The 11625-nt window shown below is 38.6% G+C and overlaps 1 pseudogene across 1 annotated transcript in view; it reads right to left on the bottom strand.

Moving 5' to 3' along the window:
• Positions 1-239: 239 nt before the first annotated feature.
• Positions 240-11625, bottom strand: part of LOC308422631 (polyadenylate-binding protein 4-like) — a 51669-nt pseudogene continuing 40283 nt past the window's right edge. The window contains exon 3 of the transcript in view: positions 240-2047. The product of the transcript in view is annotated as a polyadenylate-binding protein 4-like (transcript). The remainder of the gene's footprint in view (positions 2048-11625) is intronic.

Raw genomic sequence — 11625 nt, 5'->3', positions numbered from 1 at the left:
CTGGCAATGGTGATATGGCCATCAACCAAAACATGTAGCTTCCAAAATTGAAAAAAAAAAAATCAATTATTTACAATTCTAGTCTTAACTGGTTTTAACAACTATGTTTCAGTTCGTCAAAGATACTTTTTTTTTCTTCAGATTTTATTTCCTTTATTGAGAAACTTAAATTTTGGGTACATCAAAACCAATTTCTGGGATGGAGAGGAAAAAAACAGAACCCACAATAGAAAAAAAAAAAGTTACCATCATCTGGGCCACAGCAGAACCCGGAGAATATATTCTTATAATTGAAAAATTCTAGGTGCTTCATAATTGACCTTTTGATACAAAATGACCTATTGAATTTGCAACTTGGTTCTTGATGTGGAGGTCCACAGACAAACTGGGAAGTCTTCAGACCTTGGCTGAATGCCTTGAGGGATTATTTGGCTTTTGACTCTTTTTTCTTGTCTAAGAGGTGGCAGCAGCATCAGTGCCCACCTTCTGGGCAGCTTCTTTCTTGGCATGATGAGCCTGCAGGACTGCCACAGCTTCATCCACCTTGGACCGGAGGGACTCGGGGGACTCCAGCATGTGGAGCAACTCAGAGTTGTCAATTTCCAGCAGCATGCCCGTAAGTTTTCCAGCCAGGTTTGAATGCATTGTTTGGATAAGTGGAAACAAACGCTCCCCAGCATCTGCTTCTGCTCCTGGGGGGGGGGGGGGCGCTGCAGCCAGCATGGAGGCAGTCAGGGGCTCCTGACCCTGGACATGGACTGCAGGCTGGGGGGCCTGCAGGGGCTGAATGGCAGGGTGAGGGCTGCGGACACTGGAGGCATACTTGTACGGAGCCACAGCCCTCGGAGCAGATGCGGCAACTGTAGCCCGAGGCACAAGGTTTGGCACAGCTGTAGAAACGCCTCCAGACTGGCAGCTGTCAGTCAGCCCTTGCTGGGCGGCACCAGTCCCACCAAAGTCCATAGCCAAGCGGTCCGGGCACTCAGACCTGACTCTCTGAGCGGTAGTAGGAAGGCCACGAGAGGCTGGAGCATTACCAGTTGGAGCCAGATGTCGAAGAGCTGGACGAGGCCCAGATTGCCGCAGGGCACTTGGCATTCCTTGGAAGCCTTGAGGTCTCCCGCCTTGCTGCCAACGTGGATTAGGCCTCATCTGTGCTAACTGGTTAGGTGTGTAATATGGAGGTCTTCCCTGAGCCTGCGGAACTGCAGGCACAAAGTAGCCACCAGCTGCAGGCTGGAACTGATTTAGAATGGCATTGGCAGGGAGGGCTCTCATCCCATCCCATCCACACGCTGCATATACTGGTTAGTCAGGTGAGCCTTCCGCTCCTCCTTCCTCTGGGCCAGGGCAACGTACAGCGGCTTGGAGCCCAGGATGCATCCGTTCATCTCCGTGACAGCTTTGGTTGCCTCTTCAGGAGAGGAGAAACAGACAAAACCAAACTTCTCCAGTCTTCTAGCATCACCTTCGCACTGGTGATTGATCCAAAAGGAGAAAACTCTTTCCTTAACTTCTCATCATCAATGGTGTCATCCAAGTTTTTAATGTAGAGATTCACTCCCTGGTACTGACTAATCCTCTCCTGCTTCAGCTGCTGAAATTTCCGTTTTAACTCAACCTGACGCTCTACTTTTCTTTTGTACACGCCCTACAAATATGGCTTTCCCACTCATCTCTTTTCCATTCATTTCTTCCACAGCCTTATTGGCATCCTCGTGTTTCTCGTAACTTACGAAGCCAAAGCCTTTGGATTTCCCACTGGAGTCTCTCATCACCTTGACACTTAAGGTCTTACCAAACTGGCTGAATAACTCTTTCAGATTCTCATCATCCACCTCTTCTCCGAAGTTTTTGATATAAACATTGGTGAATTCCTTGGCCTTGGCTCCAAGCTCAGCTTCCCGCTCTTTGCGAAACTCAAGTCTGCCCACAAACACTGCGGTCATTGAGGAGCATGCCATTCATCTTCTCGATGGCCTTGTGGGCAGCTTCTTGGGTTTCGAAGGGGACAAAAACATAACCCTTAGAGTCATTCTTTTGTTTGCTTAGTTAGGGTAACACCAAGGTTTCATATTGTTGTGACTATTATAAAGAGTATCTTTTCCTTAATTTTTTTCTCAGCATGTTTATCCTTTGAGTAGAGGAGAGGTACTGATTTGATTGAGTTAATTTTATATGGACCCACTTTGCTGAAGTTGTTTGTCAACTGAAAAAGTTCTCTAGTTAAATTTTTGGGGTCACTTATGTATACTATCATATGATCGGAAAATATTGATATTTTTACTCCTTCCTTTTCGATTTATATCCCTTTGACTTTCTTTTGTTGTCTAATTGCTCTGTAGGAGATTTCATGTACTATAATGAATAGGTAGGAGAGAGTGGGCATCATTTTCTTTTCTCTTATTTTAGTGGGATTGCTTCAAGTTTGTCATCATTTAGTTTGAAGTTGGATACTAGTTTGCTATATATTGATTTTACTATGTTTAGGTATGGGCCTTGGATTACTGTTCTTTCCAAGACTTTTAACATGAAGAGTGTTCAATTTTGTCAAATGCTTTTTCAGCATCTAGTGAGATGATCATGTGACTTTTTTGTTTATATGGTAGATTACATTCATGGATTTCTATGTATTGAACCATTTCTGTATGCCTGGGATGAAGTCTACATGATATGGTGAATGATATTTTTTAACACCTTTATTTTACAAAACTAAGATAAATGTACAGATTTCAAGAATTTTTGCGTAAAATTATACAATACATTTTTGTCAGTACTTTTTTTCAGATTTTAAAATAATTTTTACATAAATCTATAAGAATAGTCAGTACGTGATCTTTTTAAAGATTTGACAGTATGCATCAAAAACCCAATAGTCACAATGAGGACAAAGTACATGCAAAACAAAATGTAACATGGAAATAGTCAAAGTTTTCTTGTTGTGTAAAGATTTTTTTGTTTTGTTTTGTTTTGTTTTCTTCATTTCTTGGACTTCATACAGTCTGTGAGTTGTTTCTGGGACAGTGCGAGCCTCTGGGGTTAGCATCCCACTATCAGTGACTGCATATTATGTCTGTTCTTTTGTGACTAGGTTATCTCACTCAGAATGATATTCTCTAGATGCAGCCATTTTCTTAAGAATTTGGTCAAGTCATTGATTCTGGTGGCTGAGTAGTATTCCATTGTGTAAATGTACCACATTTTTTGTATCCATTCATCTTCTGAAGGGCATCTGGGTTCTTTCCAGCTTCTGGCTATTATAAATAGAGCTTCTATGAACATTGTGGTGCATATATCTTTGTTGTGTACTAAGGTGTCTCTGGGGTATATGCCCAGAAGTGGAATAGCTGGGTCTTCAGGTAGTATTATGTCCAATTTTGTGAGGTATCGCCAGACTGATTTCCAGAGTGGTTGTGTTAGTTTGCAACCCCAACAACAGTGGAGAAGTGTTCCTTTTTCTCCGCAACGTCTCCAGCATCTGTTGTCATCTGAATTTTGGATCTTGGCCAATCTGACTGGTGTGAGGTGGAATCTCAGGGTTGTTTTGATTTGCATTTCCCTGATGGCTAAGGATGTCGAGCACTTCCTCAGATATTTCTCAGCCATTCGATATTCCTCAACTGAGAACGTTTTGTTTAGTTCTGTACCCCATTTTTTAATAGGGTTATTTGATTCTCTGGTGTCTAGCTTTTTGAGTTCTTTCTATACCTTAGATGTTAGGCCTCTATCTGATGTGGAGTTGGTAAAGATCTTTTCCCATTCTGTTGGCTGCCGTTTTGTTTTTTTAACAATGTCCTTAGCCTTACAGAAACTTTGCAATCTCATTAAGTCCCATTTGTTAATCTTTGACCTTAGAGCTTGAGCCATTGGTGTTTTGTTCAGAAAATTTTCTCCTGTGCCTATATGTTCTAAAGTTTTCCCTACTTTCTCATCTAGTAGTTTCAGTGTATCTGGTTTAATAGGAGATCTTTGATCCACTTACACTTGAGCTTTGTTCAAGGAGATAAGAACGGGTCTATTTTCATTCTTTTGCATGCTGAGTGCCAGTTGGACCAGCACCATTTATTGAATAGGCTGTCTTTTTTCCATTGAATGTTTACGGCTCCTTTGTCAAAAATCAGGTGACCATATACATGAGTGCTCATTTCTGGATCTTCTATTCTATTCCATTGATCCACATGCCTATTTCTGTACCAGTACCATGCAGTTTTCAGCACAATTGCCTTGTAATATAGCTTGAGGTCAGGGATAGTGATTCCCGCAGATGTTTTCTTGTTCTTGAGGATGGATTTCGCTATTCTGGGTCTTTTGTTGTTCCATATGAAATTGCACATTGGTTTTTCCAATTTCATGAAGAACTGTGTTGGAATTTTGATGGGGATTGGGTTGATTCTGTAGATTGCTTTTGGTAGGATGGCCATTTTTAAAATGTTGATCTTTCCAATCCATGAGCATGGGAGATCTTTCCATTTTCTGAGATCCTCCTCAATTTCCTTCTTTAGAGGTTTGAAGTTCTTGTCGTACAGGTCCTTCACTTGTTTTAGGTCACACCAAGGTATTTCATAATTTTTGTGACGATTGTGAAGGGTACCTTTTCCCTAATTTCTTTCTGCACATGTTTGTCCTTTGAGTATAGGAAGGCTACTGATTTGTTTGAGTTCATTTTGTATCCAGCCACTTTGCTGAACTTGTTTATCAGCTGTAGGAGTTATCTGATAGAATTTTGGGGTCACTTAAGTACACTATCATGTCATCAGCAAAGTGTGATGTTTTTATCTCTTCCTTTCCGATTTGTATCCCCTTGATCTCCTTTTGCTGTCTAATTGCTCCAGCCAGGACTTCCAGTACTATGTTGAATAGGTAGGGGGAGAGTGGTCAGCCTTCTCCAGTCCCTGATTTTAGTGGGATTCCTCAAGTTTCCCACCATTAAGTTTGATGTTGGCTGTTGGTTTGCTGTATTTTGCTTTATTATGTTTAAGTATGGACCTTGGATTCCTGTTCCTTCCAGGACTTTTAACAAGAAGGGGTGTTGAATTTTGTCAAATGCTTTCTCAGCATCTAGTGAGATGACCATGTGGTTTTTTTCTTTGAGTTTGTTTATATGGTGGATTACATTGATGGATTTCCTTATATTAAACCATCTCTGCATCCCAGGGATGAAGCCTACTTGGTCTTGGTGAATGATTGTTTTGATGTGTTCTTGGATTCGATTTGCAAGGATTTTGTTGAGTATTTTTGCATCAATGTTCAATATGAGATTGGTCTTAAGTTCTCTTTCCTCGTAGGGTCTTTGTGTGGTTTAGGTACTAGGGTTATTGTAGCCTCAAAAAATGAGTTAGGTTGTATTCCATCTGATTCTATCTTTTGGAATAGTTTGGAGAGTATTGGTGTTATGTCCGCAATAAATGTCTGATAAAATTCTGCACTGAACCTGTCTGGACCTGGGCTTTTTTTGGTTGGGAGGCTTTTGATGACTTCTTCTATTTCTTTAGGTGTTATAGGGTTATTTAGATGGTTTACTTGGTCCTGGTTTAACTTTGGGATCTTGTATCTCTCTAGGAATTTGTCCATTTCCTCCAGATTTTCCAATTTTGTGGAGTATAAGTTTTTGTAGTAGGATCTGATGATTTCTTGAATTTCCTCAGTTTCAGTTGTTATGTCTCCACTTTTTTTTTCTGGTTTTGTTAATTTGTATACTCTTTCTTTGCCCTCTAGTTAATCTGGCTAGGGGTTATCAATCTTGTTGATTTTCTCAAAGAACCAACTCTTGGTTTTGTTGATTTTTTCAATGGTTCTTTTTGTTTCTATTTGGTCTATTTCTGCCCTAATTTTGATTATTTCTTGCTGTCTACTCTTCTTGGGTATATCTGCTTCCTTTTGTTCTAGGGCTTTTAGCTGTGCTGTCAGGTTGCTGATGTAAGCTCTCTCCAGTTTCTTTTTGGAAGCACTTAGGGCTATGAGTTTTCCTCTCAGTACTGCTTTCATTGCATCCCATAGGTTTATGTAAGTTGTGTTTTGGTTTTTGTTGAATTCTAAAAAATCCTTAATTTCTTTCTTTATTTCTTCTTTGACCCTGCTATCGTTTAACAGAGCGTTGTTTAGTTTCTTTGTGTATGTGGCCTTTTTGTTGTCTTTGTTGTTGTTAAAGACCCGCTGTAGACCATGGTGATCTGAGAGGATGCATGGGAGTATTTCAATCTTCTTACATCGATTGAGGCTCATTCTGTTTCCAATTATGTGGTCAATTTTCGAGAAAGTGCCATGGGGTGCTGAGAAGAAGGTGTATTCTTTTACTTTAGGATGATATGTTCTGTATATATCTATTAATCCTAGTTGGTTCAAAGTCTCTACTAGCTTTGCATTGTCCTTGTTCAGTTTCTGTTTCCATGATATGTCCATTGGTGAGAGTAGGGTATTAAAGTCTCCCACTATTATTGTGTGGAGTGAAATGTATTTTTTGAGCTTTAGTAGGGTTTCTTTTATGAATGTGGGTGCTTTTTTATTTGGAGCATATATGTTAAGGATTGAGAGTTCTTCCTGACAGATTTCCCCGGTAATGTGTAAAAAGTGTCCTTCCTTACCTTTTTTGATAACTTTTGGTTGGAAATTTACTTTATTCGATATTAGAATAGCCACTCCAGCTTGCTTCTTGGAGCTGTTTGCTTGGAAGTTTTTTTCCCACCCTTTTACTCTGAGATAGTGTCTGTCTTTGTCTCTGAGATGAGTTTCTTATATGCAGCAAAAGGCTGGATTTTGTTTATGTATCCAGTCTGATAGCCTATGTCTCTTTATTGGGGAGTTGAGACCATTTATGTTAATAGATATCAAGGAATAGTCGTTTCTGTTTCTTGCCATTATTGCTTTTGTGGGTTGAGTTGTGTCTGTGTCTTTTTCTTCTTTTAGTTTTCTTGTTTAGGAGATTTCTTGTTTTTACGAGGCTGTATTTTCCCTCATTGTATTGGGTTTTCCATCTATAATTCGTTGTAGTGCTGGGTTTGTGGTCAGATATTGTGTAAATTTTGATTTGTCTTGAAATATCTTCATCTCTCCATCGATGGTTATTGATAGTTTTCTGGGTATAGCAGCTTGGGCTGGCACTTGTGCTCTCTTAGGGTGTGCATGATGTCTGTCCAGGCTCTTCTAGCTTTCATAGTCTCTGTTGAGAAATCAGGTGTGATTCTGATTGGCCTGCCTTTATGTGTTACCTGACCTTTTTCTCTTACTGCTTTTAGTATTCTTTCTTTGCTTTGGGCACTTGGTGTTTTGTCTATTATGTGTCGGGAGGTATTTCTTTTCTGGTCCAACCTATTTGGAGTTCTGAAGGCTTCTTTTATGCTCGTGGTCGTCTCATTCTTGACCATAGGGAAGTTTAGTTTTCTTCTACGATTTTGTTCAAGTTATTTACTGTGCCTCTTAGTTAATACTCTTCTCCCTCTTCTATTCCTATTATCCTTAGGTTCGGTCTTCTCATTGTGTCCTGGATTTCCTGGACATTTTGTGTTCGGAGTTTTTTGTTTTTTTGCATCTGCTCTCGCTGTTTTGTCTATGTTTGCAATGATGTCTTCTGCCCCCGAGATTCTTTCTTCAATCTCTTGTAATCTATTGGAAATGCTTGCTTCTGTGACTCCTGATTTCTTTTTTAGGTGTTCTACCTCTAGGGTTATCTCTTTTAGTGTTTTCTTTATTGTGTCAATTTCTGTTTTAAATTCCCTCTTCCATTCCTTTGTCTCTTTGGTTGTGTTTTCCACTAGTTCTTTGAGTTCTTTGAGTGTTTTTCTTGCTTCCTCTTTAAAAGCTTCTGAATCTTTTTGCTTTTCCTCCTGTTCTTGTTTAAGTATCTCTATCAGCATTTTGAGGTATGATTTCAGGTCTGCATCTTCTTTTTCTGGAGTGTTTGTCATTCCAATGTTTGCTGTTATGTGAGAGCTGGGTTCTGGAGTTGCCAGGTTGTCTTGGTTTCTTTGGGATATACTCTTTTGCTTTCCTCTTGCCATTTTTTTGTCAGTGATATGTTCTTGCCTTTCCCTAGTATCTGGTCTGTGTCCCTGTATCTCCACTGGTCCAGGTGTCAGATGGGCCGAGCCCTGTTCTATGCCTCAGTGTCACCGGGTGGGAATAGAAGTTCCAAAGTTCTGTTCCTGGTACCTGGATCAGTGCGGGCAGGGCGGCGAGTGTGCTTACAGTGCGCACTCCGCCGAGATCTCTCTGCTCCCTGGCTGCCAGATCTCCTACTCACCAGTCTTTAAAGCTTTAGGAGCTACTGATCCATGTGGCAGATGGGCTGTGCCATTGAATGATATTTTTGATGTGTTCTTGGATTCAGTTTGCAAGAATTTTATTGAGTATTTTTGCATCAATGTTCATGACGGAAATTGGTCTGAAGTTGTCTTTTATTGTAGGTTCCTTGTGTGGTTTGGGTATGATATTAATTTTGGCTTCAAAAAATGAGTTTGGTAGTTTTCCTTCTGTTTCTATTTTTTGGAAAAGTTTGGAGAGTATTGGTATTGGATCTTCTATTGAAGTCTGATAGAATTCGGCACTGAACTATTGGTCCTGGCCTTTTTTAGTTTAGGAGGCTTTTTATGACTTACTTGGTATTTGGTTTCTGTCTAGAAATAAGTTCATTTCATCCAGATTTCCAGTTTTTTGAGTGTAGGCTTTTGACTGATGATTTCTTGAATTTCCTCAGTTTCTGTTGTTATGTCTCCCCTTTCATTTCTGATATTGTTAATTTGGATACTTTCTCTGTACCTCTTATTATTATGGCTAAATGTTTATATATCTTCTTAATTTTCTCAAAGAACCAGCCTCTGGTTTTGTTGATTCTTTGTATGGTTCTTTTTGTTTCTACTTGGTTGATTCCTGCTCTGAGTTTGATTATTTCCTGCCTTCTACTTCTCTTGGGCATATCTGATTCCTTTTTTCTAGACCTTTCAGCTGTACTGTTAGTGAAAGTTCTCTCCACTTTCTTTTTTGGAGGCACTCAGAACTATTAATTTTCCTCTTAGTACTGATTTCATTGCATCCCACCGGTTTCAGTATGTTGTGCTTTCATTTTCATTAAATTCTAAATAATCCTCAATTTTTGTTCTTTATTTCTTCCTTGATCATGTTATCATTAAATAGCCCATTGATCAGCTTCCATGTGTATGTGGGTTTTTTTTTTGTTTTTGTTGGCTTTTTTTTTGTTTGTTTGTTTTTTGTTTTTAAGGATGATCCTTAGTTCATGATGTTCTGATAAAATGCATGGGAGTATTTTGATCTTCTCATATTTTTTGAGGCTTGTTTTGTGACTGACTATATGGTTAGTTTTGAAGAAGTTACCATGAGGTGCTGAGAAAAAGGTATATTCTTTTAATTTAGGATGATATATCTTGTAGATGTCTGTTAATTCCAATTGATTCACAACCTCTGCTAATTTCACTGTGTCTCTGTTCAGTTTCTGCTTCCTTGATCTGTCCACTGATGAGACTGGGGTGTTGAAATCTCCCACTATTATTGTTTGTGTTGCAATATATGCCTTGAGTTTTAGTAGGGTTTCTTTTATAAATGCGGGTGCTCTTGTATTTGGAGCATAGGTGTTCAGGATTGAGAGTTCACCTTGATAGATTTTTCATGTGCTGAATAAAAAGTATGCTTCCTTATCTTTTTTGATAGCTATTGTTTGAAAATCTATTTTATTAGATATTAAAACAGCTACTCCAGCTTCTTTCTTGGGACCATTTACTTGGAAGGTTTATTCCCAGCCTTTTACTTTTAGGTGTTGTCTGTCTTTGTGTCTGAGATGAATTTCCTATATGCAGCAAAATGCTGGATTCTGTTTATGTATTCTGTCTTTTAGTCTATGTATCTTTATTTGGGGAACTGAGTCCATTTATGTTAACAGATATTAAGAAATAGTGATTGTTGCTTCCTGCTATTTTTGCTGTTAGAAGTAGAGTTATGTCTGTGTGTCTTTCTTCTTTTGTTTTTTTTTTTTTTTTTTTTTTTTGGCTTAGTTATTTTCTTGCTTTTTTTTTTTTTTCGATGATTTAGTTTCCCTCCTTTTATTGGGTTTTCCATCTATTATTCTTTGTAGGCTGGATTTGTGTTTAGATATTGTCTAAATTTAGTTTTCTCCTGGAATATCTTGGTCTCTCCATCTATTGAGATTGAGAACTTTGCTGGATATAGTAATTTGGGCTGGCTTCGCATTTGTGTTCTCTTAGAATCTGGATGATATCAGTCCAGGATCTTTTAGGTTTCATAGTTTCTGTTGAGAATTCTGTTGTAATTCTAATCAGTCTGCCTTTATATATTACTTGTTCTTTTTCTCTTCTTGCTTTTAGTATTTTCACTGTCTTTCTTTTTTAAATTTAGTGTTTTGACTATTATGTGGCTGGAAGAATTTTTTTTCTGATCCAGTCTATTTGGAGTTCTGTAGGATTCTCTTAAGGTCATGATTATCTTGTTCTTAAGGTTAGGGAAGTTTTCTTCTACAATTTTGTTGAAGATATTTACTGTGCCCCTTAGTTGATATTCTTGGCCCTCTTCTACAGCTATTATCCTTAGGTTTGGTTTTCTCATTGTGTTCTGGATCTCCTGGACATTTTGGGTTAGGAGCTTCTTGCTTTTTGCATCTTCTCTGATTGTTTTGTCAATATATGGACTTAAAATCATAGTTCATGACAATTATGAAGGTTCTCAATAAGCACATGATTAACTCCCTTAAACAATTAGAAGAGAAACAGTAGAACACATGTAGACAAGTAGAAACCCTTAAAGGGAAAACACAACAATCACTCAAAGAGCTATTAGAAAACACAACCTAACAGGTGAAGGAATTGAAGATGGAAGTAGAAACAGTAATGGCATCAGAAAAAGGACAACCCTGAAGTTAGAAATACTAGGGAAAAAATTAAGAGTCATAGATGCAAGCACCACCTATAGACTACAAGAGATGGAAGAGAGGATATCAGGGATAGAAGACAACATAGAAAACATTGACATAATAGTCAGAAAAAATGCAAAAATCAAAAATCTCCTAACCTCAGACATCCAGGATATTTAGGACACAATAAGAAGACCAAACCTAAGGATAATAGGTATAGAAGAGGATGACCACTCCCAACTAAAAGGTCCTGTAAAAATATTCAACAAAATCATAGAATAAAACTTCCCTAACCTTAAGAGCAAAATGACCATGAACATACAAAAAGGCCTATAGATCTCCAAATAGATTGGACCAGAAAAGAGTCTCCTCCTGACAGGTAATAGTCAAAATACTGAATGTTCAAAATTTCCTGAACAGAACACCAATGGCTTATGCCCCTAAGATCAAAAAATGACAAATGGGACGTCATGAAATTGCAGTTTCTGTAAGGCTAATGACACTGTCAAGAAGACAAAACAACAGCCAGTAGATTGGAAAAGGATCATTACAAATCCTACAGCTGATAGAGGACTAATATCCAATATATACCAAAAACTCAAGAAATTAGACTTCAGACAATCAAACAATCCTATTTAAAATGGGGTACAGAGCTAAACAAAGTATTCTCAACTGAGGAATCCTGAATGGCTGAGAAGCACCTAAAGAAATGCTCAACATCCCTAGTCATCAGTGAAATGCAAATTGAAACAACC

Source organism: Micromys minutus (genome assembly GCF_963924665.1).
Source record: "Micromys minutus genome assembly, chromosome: 7".
NCBI classification, from domain to species: domain Eukaryota; kingdom Metazoa; phylum Chordata; class Mammalia; order Rodentia; family Muridae; genus Micromys; species Micromys minutus.
Note: the sequence above shows the minus strand (reverse complement) of the source record. Positions and strands in the feature narration are given on the sequence as shown.